The sequence below is a fragment of the Condylura cristata genome, unplaced genomic scaffold (genome assembly GCF_000260355.1).
Source record: "Condylura cristata isolate star-nosed mole 26May11 unplaced genomic scaffold, ConCri1.0 scaffold00003, whole genome shotgun sequence".
Classification (NCBI taxonomy): domain Eukaryota; kingdom Metazoa; phylum Chordata; class Mammalia; order Eulipotyphla; family Talpidae; genus Condylura; species Condylura cristata.
The window spans coordinates 9,839,200-9,856,250 of NW_004567104.1; the positions used below are offsets into that span (position 1 = coordinate 9,839,200).

Consider the following 17,051-nt stretch of genomic DNA (forward strand, 5'->3'; position numbering starts at 1 on the left):
TTTTAGAACTAATTGCAAATCCAGGGACTCCCCCAAGTGAACTAATTCAATTCTGCTGAAATTAAAGTGCTGCCACTGAATCATTACTTACCTACCCTGACATGCCAGGCATGCTGCACATGTTCCTTAACCATTTGGTGAGTTATTACTACTAACAGTTAACTGCTAACTTAGCACTTACTAAGTATTTATATTTATCATATTATTTAACTATCACGATAGCCTTATAAAGTAGATTTTCATATGATCTACATGTCAAAAACCCAGAAACTAAGGTTTAAAATGATTAGTAATGTACCCAAATTCAACTTCTGAGTATCAGAGCGAGGACAGTTAAGAACCCCTCTGGACTCAACTGAGCATTGGCCAAAGAAAGCATAGCAAATCAATGCTCCCCCATATAGTAACTGTTTTATCACTTACCTTTTCCTACCCCCTGTCTTGCTGGGACAAGTGACAGTAGAAACCTCAGGATCCTTGTTACTCAAAGTTTAGTCCATGGACAAGAAATATAGGCAGCACCCTAGAGATCATAGGTCATGTCCCTAAAATAGATGATCTGTATTTTAGCAAATACTTAGCTGAATGATACAAACACTGGTTTTTTAGTAGCTCCAAACTGATACATTGACTTTATGACAGGAGAAAAGAAGGTCTGAAAAGAGGATATGAAAGAAGCATGAGAGAAGCATTCTACTCATCGGAACAAAGCTAGCTTTCCAGGACCTTTACTCACCTGGATAATGGCACACTGAGTTATAAAGGACCTATAAAGATTCCTTAAGAACTGGCGTTAGAGACAAGAATTGAATGTGCTGGGAGTATATCTATACTTCCTTTCCTTGTAACATTTCCAGATCTTTTGTCTGGAAGCATGTATCATCTAGCAAATAAAAATACATTAAGTCTTAGGCAAATACTGAATCAATCACTCACTAGGGAAAAAAACAGAGGCCTCTTATTGCTAAGACTCAAGATCTGGTGACAGGAAGAAACTAGCCTAAAGTAACTTTACCTTTTTAAATAGTAACACGTTTTTTTTAATGAAATGTAACACGAAAGGAAAATTAAATCTGACTTTAAAACTTGAGGTCTTTCAATATGGTTGGTGATTTTCTTTTTAAATGGCACAACTTACTCACACAGAAAATTACCTATAACTTTAGTCAGGTAGGGGAAGATAGTAAATGTCCTTTTACTGACATATATATTATGTTAGCTATAAGTTAGAATATAAAGAATGCATTTGATGGATTTGATTTTTACTCTCTATATTTTACCTGTTTAAATAGCGCTATAAAACCCCAGTAACTCCACACTGAGACCATGTACATAACTAAAAGTTGTCTTAGTAGACGGTGATATGTACATTTGACTTTTCCTTTATTCACATTTTAAATTAAATATATATATATATATGTATATATATTAGTCACAAATCTTGACAGAACTAAGACAATGCATTGCATGCAGATAGAATCCTTTCTCTTCCTGAGTTCTAAAGTTTTTGTTATTTGAAATCTACCAGGCACTTTCCTTTCCTTAAATCCTTCAGTTATTCATTGCTGACTAGAACAATTAGAATTTATTTATTTTTCATTAATCATCCAAATAGCTACTAAAATGTTCACAGAATGTCTCCTTTAACCACAATGGATCAATAAAAAGAAACGCTTTTAATTATCAATCCATTTATTCTGTTACCATTATGAGTCATAATCTAGATTCACATGTTCTACGAACTATAACAAACAATGCGGCATTTTATTTTACAATAAGGGAAGAGAAAGGACACTGCGTGCTCACGGGCAGACAGCAAGCAGGAAGCAGAGCAAAGTTTAGGGTGGGAGGCTCTCAAGGATTCCTACTCAAGGCCGAGTCCAGAGGCCACAGAAACACACAGGTACACATTAACTATTATAGCATGGAAGCCTTGACCGAGTAACCTACATGCCTCAGGCACAATCTGCCAGTCTGAAGTAGACCAGTCAGAGATTCTGTTAAACACTAGCAACATCTGCAATAACCCAACTTCATTGTTGGTTGTACTGTTAAGATCCCACCTTCAGGCATAACTGTGTACTATGTTTGCAGATCCATAAAAATATTTATACTTTTTTAAATTTCATAAACACATTTTAAAACTAGGGGGATATACAGAAAGTTATTTAATGCCAAAGATAAAAGTAAACATCCGCATTTAGGTTTAGACATACAAACAAAGGTAGACTGGGGTTGCCTGGACTGACAGTTGTTTTCTGAGAATGAGCCAGTGCAATGAATGTCCCTCTGGGTTCCTTGCAGGGTTGTAGGGCAGATGTTGGGGATACACAAGACAGCTAGAGGGCTGGATATCTCCCTTCCACCGTTAATGGCAAGTGATTTCTCAGCTTGGATTCTTCATCAATATAATGAAAATATCTTATTTCCTTGAGTCTAAGTCATATTTCATCTCTTCCTGCCCTATTCACAATGGACTTGATTTCTTGAATCTATGATGTTCTTTTGGTCCTCATCCCCCAATACACATTTTAAACTTTCTGAAATTGGCACAACTATTGTATGTTATGTCTACACTTTATGTGATGATATTTTCCCTGAAAATCTGCAATTTAATTGACAGTTTATCTTGCCATGAACAGTATCTTAAAATCAAGGGAATGTAATAGTAATGTAAATCTCAGTATGGTGAACACTGAAATAAGTAACATAAAACACTTTGGCACAATGACCTGAAAAGATCTATTGTCCCTGCAGAAAGGCATGTGCCAATATTCTGATTTTTTAAGATATCAGACAAGTTTAGGTGCCTTATCAGAAAAGCAGCATCCTGGGAAAATAGCTGATAATCCTAACCTACTAGTCAGTTATATTTGTAGGACTATTTCTGTCCGAGGGCCACAGAACAACCAGGGAAAATCATGGGCAGTCAGAAAAGAGAGACCAAGGTGGAGAAAAACCTGAAACACAAGATATTGCCAGAAATGGTGGAAGGCATCTGGAGTTTTCAGACTAAACAAAAATAAGAGGCCTTTCAAATATGTGGGTATTATTAGATGTTTGTTCTGTGGTTCTAGGGGGTAGAACTGAAACACAGGGATGGATATTCTAGAGCAACCCTTATCACTCAAGCAAAAAGAATTTTCCAGCACTTGGAGCTCTCTAGGAAATAGAAGAGTCCAAGGAAATGGAAAGCTTCCCAAAAGCGCTGTGTCAGCACACCACAGAAAAGCCTTCTTGGTGTCAGACTGCTTCGTTCTTCCTAGTCAGCTACAGAATTGCAACCCTGCCCTTCTTCCTCCAAACCTAGATTAGTGGGGATGCTTCCACTAGCATGGGCTTCTCTGTCCAGGGAAAAGTGAGCACAAATCCATGAAAAGTGATAGGTGAAGAAGATGGATACACTAGCTTACCTGATATTGTAACAATTCACAGGGAAGCCAGAAACACAATTTGAATGAAACAAATTGGCAAATTCAAGCTCAGGTGGCAAAAAAAAAAAAAAAAAAAAAACACTACCTCTGATGGTCCACAGAGTGGAGAAGAATGAAATGGAACCGCAGCATATAAGCATTTTGCAAGTTCTTTGTCTCTCAGATATATTCCATGTAGAATTTTCCAGTGGATCCAAATCAAGTTAGCTAAGATATGGACAAGTTTAGTGAATGACAAGTTTAGTGAATGACAGAAAAATCTGGAAGAAATCCATATTCTTTCCGTCAGATGTAGGCTGTTTTCTTGCTGTTCCACATATTTTTTAAAATTAATTCTATATCCATGCTTTCAGGAATAGCCACTATTCAATTTCTGTGAAAAAACTAAGATTAAAAACAGAAGCAAAATTTTTCCCATTCTTCTTATCGGTATTTATTTGAATACTGGTGTAAAGAACATGGACTAACTCAGGTTCCTTCTTGCCTTCCACTGCCAGCCGGGTAGCCACTACCTGCAGCTTTGTTTTCCAACCAGGTTTCATTACCCCTACATGAGAATGCGATACTACAAAAAGTGCTTGGGAGTAAGGACAAGGAGCACACACCGAGACTGTGAAGCTGGAGCTCAGGGAGATCAGAGAGATCATGGACCTGCCAGGAGCTAGGAGGCTCATTTGCTGCATGCCTGCCTCTGGCCTGCTGGTCTGCTTGTATATCTGGTCACCTGTGTCGCTCCAAGATTCTTTTTCCATATACCCAAATCAACCATGAACCTGCCTGACCTGGTATAGTTGCACAACTGCCATTTTAAGCCTACTATAACTTGAATCCCAATTCAACCGTACTGTCAATATTATAGTCGTTTTATCTAAATATCTCTGAGCAAAGGTGGTAAGTATTAATTTTTCCCGAGTCAGCACCTTACATCAAGAAATTAGTGGACACTGTTAATAAGTAAAAGTCAGGAGCATGAGAAGTGACAGAAAGTCCTTCAGTCTTTTTCTCCAGGTGACACTACTTTTAATCTAAGAAAAGTCATTTATAATAAAATCCCAAAAAGCCATTTATAATAATAGTCATTTATAATAAAGTCCTACATTTTATTATAAATGGTACTAATAACAGCAATATCTAACAATCACTTAACATTATGTATCATGCATTGTGATAGTAGGAATAGATATATATATTTCATTTCATTCTTCACAGGAACCCTAAAAGGTAAGTACAAAGTCCTAGCCAACAAGCATGCAGTAATCTAATCCAACAATTTCATATTAATGGGATCTCATACACTCCCATGTGTTTTTATAATTTGAATATGTTATCATTTGACTCCTGAATATAGGGATTACAGAAAACAAGTCACTTAGCCTAATAAATATGTGGTAACAATGAATTCACTTGGCCATAATTTCACACTTTAGAACACTATTGAAAAGATAGTGCTCACACAGTAATCAAGTCATGTGTGCCTAAGTGGTAGTTGAGCATCCAATTAAATTTCCCAGCTTTCTCACCAATTTAAAAGATCCATTCATGTGAAATGTTCAGAATGGGTGAATCTAGAAGGGCAGAAAGCAGAATAAAATTGTCTAGAGTTGGAGAGCAGACAGGAAAGAGAAGAAAGAGTGGATATAGGTTTCTTTTTGGGGTGGTGAAAAAGTGGTAAAGGTAGATTACGTAATGTGTAAATATCCTAAAAACCATTGAATTGCACACTGTAAGTGTGTTAACATATGACATGCAAATTGTATACCAATAAAGTTGTTTAAAACTCACTTCCAGACCCTCCCTGGTGTCACAACGGGTTAAAGCACAGCACCATGAAGCTCTCCGAAGCCACCACAGCACAAGTTTGATCCCTGGCCAGGGAGCTGACCCATAAGGGGCAGCTCTCTAGCCTCACCTGCTGCTCCCCTCAGCAGTGTATTTCAGTACATCTGCCTGTTCTGCTCCCCACTCTGTCTCTGGTGAATGCTCTCACCCTCAACACCTCTGGCCTGTACTCCAGTTTTTGTATACATAAATAAGTAAATCTTTAAAAAAAAATAATAATTTCCAGGGTAAAGTATCAAGTGCTCTCTAGCCATTCCATGTTCCTGTGGGCTTCCAGAACAAACATGGAAACCAGATGTGTGCTAAGTAAGCCTGTACCTAAGAAAAAATGTTCAAACAACAATGAAGAGAAGAATCATGCCTGTGAATGGTTATTGTGAAACAGTAATCGATCTTCAGCTTTTTTCTCCAATGTCAGGTTAAGTGCTAAATAGTATTAGCTGTTGCTTTTCACCAGGAGAACATAAATATGATGTCATTGATCACTACTAAAAAGTTTTTAAATGGATAGAATGCAGTATTAGAAATAACAGCAATGGGCAAATCTGAAACTCTCAAAGAGTGACTTCATCTGTAAAACAAGGAGGGGAGAGAATGAATTATACTGAATTATGCTATTCCATATTTTCTTCCATCTTCATTATTCCAATAGAATTATCTTTTCTAAGGATTGCCTCAGTGTGTCGACTTGTTTGTTTCTTAGCATTACCCATTGCTCTTAGACCCAGGAGGCATTATCAAGACATCTGGATGGAGTGGAAATCTACGAATGTGTCTTATTTTGAATGATACTTGGAGAATTTAAATTAGCTTCCTCCCATATCCCTCATTAAATAAACTATCTGCCTAATAATTTGGTTAGCTATAATAACTCACTAAAGATTTAAATGTGATTCATAAAAATCAAGACAGTTTTCTAAAATAATGCATAGAGGCAATAAAACATTTGTTCTTCAAAGTAAAAGTCCTTTACAAAATTCTAACTTGTCACTCCTAAACAATTTTTATTTTTTTACTACAAAATAGTAAGTTCTTATTAAGGGAAACATTACCAAACCAACTTTTACAAATTAGTTGAGGAAATTAAAATCATTCTTAGAAGATGTGGTACATACACACAATTAAGTTCTATTTAGCAATCAAAGATAAACTCATGTCATCCACAGCAACATAGATGGAGCAGGAAGGGATTATGCTCAGTAAAATAAGTCAAAAGGAAAAAGAAAAATATTAGATGGTTTTACTTATAGAAGAAATATAGGAAAACCAAAGGGTCCAAAAAAAAAAAGATAAAACTTGCAGGAATAATTAGCATTACCTCGAGTCTGATCAACAGAGTATGTCATCCTATGATTAAATTATGGCATATCTTGTCCTCACTTCTTTTCTCCTATGACTAATTTGTTCCTATATAGTCATATTTATAATCATATTTATATTTATTAAAAAATGTAAGAAAGGCCCTCCCTGGTGGCGAAGCGGGTTAAAGCACAGCACTGAGAATCTGAAGCCACTTGCGCGTGAGTTCGATTCCCGCCTGCCGCCTGCCCCGGAGGAGACCACATGGCGAGCCAAACCTCTCCTGGCCCGCCCGCTGCTTCCCTCAGCAGTGTACTTCGTAAATCTGCCTATTCTGCTCCCCACTCTGTCTCTGGTGAAGCCTCTCACCGCCCCTGAGCCTCTGGCCTGTACCCCAGTTCTGTATGAATAAATAAATAAATCTTAAAAAAAAAAAGTAAGAAAATACAAAACAACAGCAATCCCACCTTCAAAATAACTCTAAAGCCCTATCAACTTAAGAAGACCGCACTTCTTCTCTCTCCCACAGAGGACAAACTCGGTAAACACATTGTAAACATGAAAGATATGCATGTGATGCGTGTATTGACATTCAGCTTTTTATCTTAAAATCAACATGAACCATTTTCTATTATAATTTTTCAAATAAATTTGTAGCTATTGCATAAAGGTCCACCAGGCAACTTTTTTTCCAAATACTGTTTATTTTTATTATTTCCAACTTTTCATGATAACAAATGATTTAAAGAGCACAGTTTTATACTCCTATATGGCAAGTGTTAACCTTTTTCTGTTTTAACTTAAAACAGAAAAACCAAAGAAGCACTTTAGTTGGAAAGTGCTTCTCCAACCAAATAACAGAACTTTAAATGTATGATTTTTCTTCTTTTTTTTTACTTTGCTCCTTAATTTCTCTAGACTATATATTTACATATTATTGAAGACTCCAGGTTTACTTGTCACATATTTCAATTTTAGCCAAATCTAGTGTTTTTGCTCAGTGTTTTTCTAGTAAACAAGTATGTTTTTAAAGGAAATAAAAGTCTCCTATTCTTGGCTTTCCCTCCTCTTCAATATGACAAATCAGAGCTTTGATTATCAGCAGGAAATCATACCACAAACAAAGAGGCCACTCAACTAGGCCAAATTAAAACTAAACAATCAGAAGGTCCAAGTTCTTTGCGTAAGTAGTTTTATCATTTTAGCCTTTAAAAGTCTGAAAATACACTGAAATCATTAGGAGACAGTGGGTTCATTCTCCATGTGGACTGGTCACCATGGGTCTCCGATCTGGTCACCGGTCACCTCTATATACCGCCATTGCTTACCAGGGTCTTGCCTCTGGTTCCAGCAGAAGAGGTAAGAAAACAGAGCATGAGCTCACCCCCTCCAGGTGGAAAGAAAACAAAGGACATGACAGTGTGTTAGCAGAAGCATCTCCGCATGAAAAGCAGCACAGATGTTAATATTTACATCGTTGCATCTTGTTCATAAAAAGCAGTGGAATATATTTCCCAACAAAATCAGTTGTTTTCCCTGCCACAAAGTCTCTTCTCAGCACTATACTGCTATTCTACCTAGATGTATGACTTGGGGCAAATTCTGTAACCTTCCCAAGGCCAGCTTTCTTAACCATAAAATGGTTATTTATAGTAGATAAGAGTCGTGGTGAGGCTTATATAGGAGGCTCAGAACAAGGTGTGAAGGGGATGCTGTTGTTGAGTGTTGGTTATTATTATTACTGTAACCACCCCCTCTATGACTTCAGTCATAACTATTACTGTCAATCTAAGAAGTGGATGAGGGTCAAGCTTACATTGGGTTCTTCCACACTGGGGAGGTGCTCGGCAGATCCACTCTGATGGTAAAGACCTGTGCTCAGGCCCTCCCTGGTGGCACAGAGGGTTAAAGAGCAGCACTGAGAAGCTAAAGCCACTTCCGCATGAGTTCGATCCCCGCCTGCCCCAGAGGTGACCACATGGTGTGGCAGACCTCTCCTGACCCGCCCGCTGCTCCCCTCAGCAGTGTACTTCGTCAATCTGCCTGTTCTGCTCCCCACTCTGTCTCTGGTGAAGCCTCTCGCCGCCCCTGAGCCTCTGGCCTATACCCCAGCTCTGTATGAACAAATAAATAAATCTTTAAAAAAAAAAAAAAAAAGACCTGTGCTCAGCCTCTGCTATCCCTCTGGGAATTTAGTGTTTACTGTCACTATTCAAATAGTGAACTTCTGGAGCAGGTTTCAAACAGTGAACTTCTGGGACAGGTCGCATCACAATCTTCCCACTTTCTGTCCCCAATTTCTGATATGTAAACACAGAACCCACGTGCACATTCAATGAGGAGAGATAAGGGCAAGAATCCAGGGCGTGTGGCATGAAAGGGCAGGCTTCACAGTGTTTACTGTAGATTCACATGAATCTGATAAGGAAAGAAATTGCAGCTCAATAGCTATTACCTCCCAAAATGCAAAACGGCACTGTGAAGATAAAGAGGTAGGGGTGGAATGACAGGTATCTAAGTTGCAAAGGCAATGGTTGACAGGTGAAAATTTATTAAAGCTCAGAAGTCAGAAAATATCATGATTACTCCTAGTTATCCATATATCTTTCCTCAGTGTTCTTATCACTTATTGCCATTCCATTTTCCCCATTTTTGGGGGTGTGGGCCAATTCATGTTGATAATAGCTTGCCTAATGATTTGACTCAACTTGAAAACTCAAATTTATTTTAAAAGAAAACAGGATCACATGCTTCCAGATCACCAGTTGGGTTCACAAGTCACCTGAAATTTGAGAGTTCAAAGCACTTTGAAGATAAACAAGAAAGCATGTTGGATACAGTTTAATCAGCTCAAAGTTTAACATGAAATTAGAAGATAAAAAATGCGAAAATTTCCCATCTCAACTTAATTTGTACTAAAAGATAAAGATGTAATAAAATTAAACCAGTCTGGCAAGAAGAAAATGAGAAGTGTAAAGCATGTTCTAAACCCAGAATCAATAATAAGATTTGTTTATTTTACACCAAAATTACAGACATTGAAACTCTACTATACAGTCTGGGTTTTCTTCATGTGTTCAGAGCAAACTTATTTTAAAGAATATCCTTTAGGGAAAACCTAAATTCTGGCTTTTAGGGAGTTTTTCCTTATTCTGTACTTTGTCATGCTGTTGATTTCTATTTCTATTCTGTGATATCTTGTTTTGCTATCATCTCTACATGAAAAGGCTGTGAGGCACTTGAAGAAACAGATCTGAGGCCTACATAAATGAGCTTTATGTAAACTTTTAAAGACTTTTATCCATACCTATTACAAATAAGAAATCAATGAGTAAAATGTCTTTACATTTTTCTATAAAATCTTCAGGTTGCTACAAATCTCCTGAGTTTAGAACATGCTTTACAATTCTCATTCTCTTCTTGCCAGACTAGTTTAGTTTTATTACATCTTTATATTTTAGTTCAAATTAAGTAGAGATGAGGAATTTTCTCTTTTGTTATCTTCTAATTTCAAGTTAAAGCTTTGAGCCGATTAAACTGTACAATTTAAATGAATAGCATTTAATAATTAAAAATTGCTTTTTTTTTTTTAAATAAATCTATTTATTTATTCATACAGAACTGGGGTACAGCCAGAGTTGCAGGGGCAGTGAGAGGCTTCACCAGAGACAGAGTGGGGAGCAGAACAGGCAGATCGACGAAGTACACTGCTGAGGGGAGCAGCGGGCGGGTCAGGAGAGGTCTGCCACGCCATGTGGTCACCTCCGGGGCAGACGGGAATCGAGCTCATGCGGAAGTGGTTTCAGCTTCTTAGTGCAGTGCTTTAACCCGCTGCGCCACCAGGGAGGGCCTAAAAATTGCTTTTTTATTTGGAAAACTAAAATGACACTAGTTTTGCTGTTAAAGAGGATAACTATAGAGGCAGAACCAATAACTACCCCTACATAATTGTGTCATAAGTTATAAAGACCAGTCAATCTTATAACTCTGAACTGACACATAACTTCACACTGCTGGAAAGTGGGAGCAATAATGTTTAGCATATCATCGGAAAGATTTTTTTTATGTACCTTTTTCTTTGTCTCTTTGCCTGCAATTTTACTATTTTAACCTGAAAGAGCAGACACTGTACTATATAATGTATTTCCCAGTAGGAAATAAAAAGAGAAGGCTAAGATGGCAAAAACAGAAGCATGTCAGTATACTAACAAAAAAAAAAAAAAAAAAAACTAGAGCATTAACTTGAATTAAATGTACTCCACATAAAAGTAAGTATAGTTCATAACGTGTCGCCAACTATAAGAGATCACCAAATTGAACTTCCCTTGTAGAACAATTTCATGGATATTGTTTGGTGTGCTTTGGTGACAAATTAACAAAGATAAAGTTTCTCTCTAGATCCTTAAGTTAATGAAATTAAGGAAGATATTCTCTGGATACTTAATTTTATTGATTTAGTTTCATTGCATTACTACCAGCAATGCTTTTATGTTTTCCAATGTACTCTCCATTTTCACAGTGATATTTACCTAAAGGGATCTGGAAATCTGACAAATCACTTAATCAAAACTGAAAGCTAAGAAAAAGGTTCAGTTCAGATTCGTCCACCTATAGCCTCTGCCCACATTGGTTGTTATATAGGTACTTGAAGAGGCTTTCTAGACAAATGTCAGAGTCTCAAAGAGAACATTAAAGTGATATTCTCCTTCACTGTAACTCTAAGGAGTAGGCCCAAGGGAAAACCTTGCATCAGATAAGTACACACAGGGCACAGGACGCCACCAGCAAGCCACAACATACTACTGCCTACTGTCCAAAAGAGATAAAATCAATTGTGTATAAAATTGATGCCTACAGACACAAAGAAGTAATTCTGGAGAAGAAACTGAAAATGCTTACAAACAAATACAAATTTCTAGAATGTAACCCCAACACCCAAATGTCATTTCCTCCCAGCTTCCACTTATATTTATATTTAATACTGTCAAACAGTGTATGTATTATAAGGAGAATTAGAGAGCCCCCCCACCCCCACTTCTCCAAGATCCACGCACTCACATTCTTTTCTAAAGGAATAAGGCAGCAGCACAAATAATAGCTGACTGCAATGTAGCGCCCTGTGAGGACAGAAAGAAAACTAAGCAGTGCAGCAGAAAGTTCAGATAGTTATTTACTAACCTGGTGCCCCTGTGAAAGCAGTTGCTTCATAGTGCTTTAAAGAGAAAATCCTTGCTATGAAACTAATCTCCACAGCAGCTGAGAGCCAAGGGAGGGGGGAGGGGAGGGGACTGACTGTTGAGAATCCACAAGAACTGGGAAAGCAGTCTGTTCCCAAGTCCTTTTTTGGCTGGCTTCCTAACAGCAGTAACTCAAGTCTAGTCAAGCCCACAAAGCCAAGAGAGCCTATAAGCTCTAGTAAGAACTAGAAACCACACCCCATATGTTAAATAGGCACTGAGCAGCTGTGGGAAATAACTCCTACCTACACAATGAACTAAGGCTGCAGGCTTTATTTTGTGTTTGCTGCCCAAGAAAATGATAGCACACAAACACAGAGGACGCTGTTGCTTTCTCCCCGCTCTGCCTGTATTAAATGACTCGTTCATCTTAAACAAGAGTCTGGATTCAATTAGGTTCATATAAGGAGTTTTAAATTGTTGTCCAAGCCAGGGGTGTGTTGGGGGTTTGGGGGAGGGGTGGCGGCGGGGAGGGAGGTGGTGGTGGTGCAGGAACATATAGAACCGCAATTTCATATTACACAAGAGACACACAGGACGGTACTGTTTCTGAGAATCAAAGTCACTGACCACCATTATTATCAGCACTACATAAGCCTAAAACCTCTAAACACTAAAGCTCCAATGAAAACTTTATCGATCTTCTGATTCTGATTTGTGTCTGTAAACCTGACAATCACTCACAGTTCAGTTTTACGGTTTTTTACATGTAGTTTTTATTTATAGGGTTAAGAAAGGTTTCAGTTGCGGGCTCTCCCTGGTGGCACAACGAGTTAAAGCACTGCGTTATGAATCTCTCTGAAGCCGCTGCACCTCGAGTTAGATCCCCCGCTAGGGAGCTGACCCACGTGGCGAGGCAGACTTCTCCTGACCCTCAGGCTGCTCCCCTCAGCAGTGTACTTCGTCAGTCGGCCTGTTCTGCCCCCCACTCTGTCTCTGGTGAATCCCCTCGCCCACCACACCTCTGGCCTGTACCAGTTCTGTAAGCATAAATAAATAAATCTTAAAAAAAAAAAGGTTTCAGTTGCCTTTCAAAGTGACATCATATTACTCTATGGTTTCAAAGTGAGAAATTTAAAGGGTGTTTTATACATATATATTATATTACATATATAATATATATATATTATATATTGACTGTAAAATTTATTTTACACCCATAAGGCAATTAAATCTTAAAAATGTAATTAACAATTTTCACCTGTTGCTTAATGAAGAATAAGAATTCATGCTCAGCTTTTGCACATGTGTTCACAAAATTATACAATTTTCCCCTAATCTTCAACTGTAAGAATAGTTTTATTTCTAATTGTTTCTATTTTATTAAGACCTATTTGACACAATGGTGAAGGTCACTAATATTATTGTTTGTTTGTTTGTTTCAATGTAAAATTAGACCAAATATCCCAAGGAACAATTGATTCACTTGTTTATTAGATTCATATAAAATTAATAGATTCCAGTAAAATTCAAGTCACTCAAAACTTAAGAAACATAAATCATTGACATATTAGCTCAACAAGAACAGGTATGAAGAGACCAGAGACTCTCTCTGATCGAAACTTTGCCCCAACTGCCTCCCTCACCAACTCCCAGGCCAGGGTTCAAAAGTTCCTCCTGGGGTCACTTTAGATTAAAGGAGTCAAGGCAGATATTTTAAGGAGAAACTTGAAGAAAAGTTGTCCATGTCTTAGGAAGGAGCCAGTACCCCACCTAGTGGCAAAACCAAGGAATGGACTGACCAGGGAAACCCTAGAGGAAAAAAATCAGTGATGCTGGAACAAAAACAAAAAGTAAAGGATGAGTTATAAAGGCACATCGGTGTTATACACAATGTGTGCCAAGGGTCTTTAAAATTTTTGTTCCCACAGAAGCTGGATATTTCTAGAAGATATGGAAATGTTTAAGCAAAAACAAAAACAAACAAAAACCGAATTACATTCAAAAACCACCTCTTTTATGTGGACCTGATTTGCAAACATACATTTGATTTGCATTCCCAAAGAAATATTCTGATGAATAATATCAATTTCCCCTTTGCCCAAAGAGCTACAAGAAAAATTTCTCTGAGTTCAACAAAATCTCTGACACATAAAAGTATGCTTAAATTCTTGGTTCTCCCTGGTGGTGCAATGGGTTGAAGCGCAGCACGGCAAAGTTGCAATCGACAGCCTGGGAAGTAACCCAAATGGCACGGCAGACCTCCCCTGTCTCGCCCTCTGCTCTCCTCAGCAGTGTACTTCACCCATCTGCCTGTTCTGCTCCCCACTCTTGACTGGTGTATCCTCTCATCGCCCCTGCATCTCTGGCCTGTTCTCAGTTCTGTATGCATAAAAAATAAATATTTTTTAAAAATTCTTAACTAGATAACTACTTGTGGGACAACATTAAAATATGTTAAAAGGCCATATCCCCAAAATTGCTCCTGTCTTTCTGTCAAAAATACTTCCTTGTGTCTCATGTAAGTCACTTTTTATATGAGACCTGTATTATTACTATGCATGTTAATTGTATTATATATTGTTAATATAGCCAAGCTTTCACTCTGAGTTAGGCATGGTTCTATAGAGTTTTGTAATCTCACCACTGCATTATTATACCCGTGTTGGAGAAGGTCACTGAGGGGATGGCACCACTGATTGACCCTACAGCTGGACTTGGGCAATCAGAGGCTTTCTGACTGGAAACACCCTTATCCTGACCTTGAATTGTGCATTCTGCTTACTTTCCCTACGCTAGACACATCTTGCGATGGTCTGTAGAGACTATCTGATGGTTGTTGAGACTATCTAAACTGTATTGTCACTAAACCCAGTTGAGGCCTCTAAAAACAAGATGGGGGGGGCGGGTAGGGGTGGGTATGGGCTGAGAGCTATTGTCTCCAGGCTGCCTAAGACATGTCTTGTATATAAATTCCCTTCTTATTAAAATTTCCACCTACTAATTTGGAGTGGTCTCACCCTACATGTACTTGGCCAGTTTCAGATTTCTTCTTCTTTTTTATTATTCATTTGTATTTATTTGTATTATATGTTACCAGGCTAGTTTAATGACATTATTTAAGTTTCATGTGATTCACTTTGTTCTGAATCTTCTAAGGGTCCCATCTTGCATAGACATTATTTCTCTTTTTATATAAAATCTTTTTACATACACACACAAACACATCATTTTCATTTTATACACTTTTCCGTCTCAGCTGTAAACTAATGGACTTTGCACCACCAATTCACCCCTGTGCCATCACCATAGTCCCATGTGCTCTTCCCACCCAAGTTTTGACCCTATTCCCCATAGAATCTCTCCTGCTTATAGTTGCTTGTAGATTTTCATTTTTAACTTATTGGAATTGCTTTATGTTTTTTTCCTGATCCCTTACACTCCTGTGATGAGTGAAACCATTCAGCCAGTTTCAGATTTCACCCAGGAAATCAACAGCCAGTTTTTAAAAAGTGAAAAATTAAGGCACCTATAGGATTAGCACCTAGTCAAGATCAGTTAGGACAGGACTTGGATTGTACCTCAGTAACTGTGTCCTCACCAATCCATACCACTTAAGAAATGCTGCCAGGGCCCTTCCTGGTGGCGCAGTGGGTTAAAGCACTGCACTAAGAAGCTTAAGCCACTTCTGCATGAGTTCGATTCCCGCCTGCCCTGGAGGAGATCCACATGGCGTGGCAGACCTCTCGTGACCCACCCACTGCTCCCTTCAGCAGTGTACTTCGTCGATCTGCCTGTTCTGCTCCCCACTCTGTCTCTGGTGAATCCTCTCACCCTCCGCATCTCTGGCCTGTACCCCAGTTCTATATGAATAAATAAATAAAATCTTTTAAAAAAAAGAAAGAAAAAAGAAATGCTGCCAAACGATGGTCAAATGCAAGAGGCAGGGGTGATGGCTGACAGAGTGTGGACAGTGCTTTTGAAGGAGGAAAAGGTTTTTAGCAAAACAGACAGAGAAGTGAGACCCATTTTTTAAAAGTGAAAAATTAAGCAAGTAAGGGATGTGCAGGTGAAGCTACTCACTGAGAGAGTCAAGGTAAAGGGTGACCTGCAGGGAACTAAAATGGTGAGGTAGCTGGGGCACCACAGAAGAAAATGCTTCAAGAGAGGCTGGAGTCCTGTGATGTCCCTTCATGGAGACAAAGAGGAAACTCCATGAGAGATCTTCAACCAAAAAGTTATCAGAAAGTACATGTTGGAAAAATAAGTACGGAGGAACTAGGCCTTGTACGAGTAGAAATTTAGACGACATTGCAGGGAGAAGGCAAGGCAGACCAATACTTGAACCTGAATGCTTTCCCTAAGAGGCTGGGGCAGAAGCCCCGGCAGCGGTGGTACTTTCTGGCTCCCTTCCTTGGATGTGCTGGGCTTGGGCCCCGACACATGCAATGGTTGTTAATGCCACCGACAGATGTGGGGGCACAGGAAGATGCACAGGCTGGCAGGGGAGGGACAAGAGTGCTTTTGGAGGCTGAGCATGAAGTCAAAGTGGCCGTACAGGATAGGTATGCCACAGGTCCTGGTGTGCCTGTGAGGACCGGAGGGGACATCCATGAGTCACTGCACAAAAAAAGCTTGTGCTGCTGAGGAGCAGCAGTAGTGTGCAATAAGTTTGCCTCTGGAGAAGGTAAAACACGAGAGAAAAGGATGCAGTTTTAAGGCAAAGAGTTCCTGGTGTCTCACACAGATTCAGAATATGGGTACAGAAAAATTTCACCTTAATTTTTATTAATTTCTATTTGAAATTTAGCATTTCCTTCATAACAAAAGTAGGCAACAATTCACATTAAAATTACCCATCGCTGTGACTTGCCACAAGTAGAAATCAAAACTATTTTCATATCAGATTCTGCAAGTATCTTAAAATATCATATCCACGCACCACTTCTTCAAAATTATTGTAGTAACTGGACAGCTGCTAGCTCTTAGTGTATAATACATTATGTGATTACAATATTACAAATTTATTGTTCAGTATATTGCTATTGTATATCAGTATAGTTGGTTTCCTTTGTTTTCCCATGCATTTTAATTTTATGCATTTAAATTTAAATGCACTTAATTTTATTCATTAAATATTATTCATTAAGCATCCCTAGTGACACAACAAGTTAAAGCGCAGCACTATGAAGCTACCCTCTGCAGCTTCGGCACAGGTTCAATCCCTGACCAGGGAGGTGACCCACATGGCACAACAGACCTCTCCTGTCTCACCCGCTGCTCCCCTCAGCAGTGTATTTCA

At 38.6% G+C, this 17,051-nt stretch overlaps 1 protein-coding gene across 5 annotated transcripts in view; it reads right to left on the reverse strand.

The window, feature by feature from the left end:
• Window positions 1-17,051, reverse strand: part of PLD1 (phospholipase D1, phosphatidylcholine-specific) — a 199,164-nt gene that overhangs the window by 153,778 nt on the left and 28,335 nt on the right. For 2 of the 5 annotated variants that reach the window (XM_004674964.2, XM_004674963.2), the window contains exon 1: window positions 11,751-11,823. The exons of 2 other annotated variants lie outside the window; for them this stretch is intronic. The gene's annotated coding sequence lies outside the window, so the exon portion shown is untranslated. Of the gene's footprint in view, window positions 1-11,750; window positions 11,824-17,051 lie in introns of those variants that run through there. One more of the 5 variants, XM_012733915.1, reaches the window with a different exon arrangement.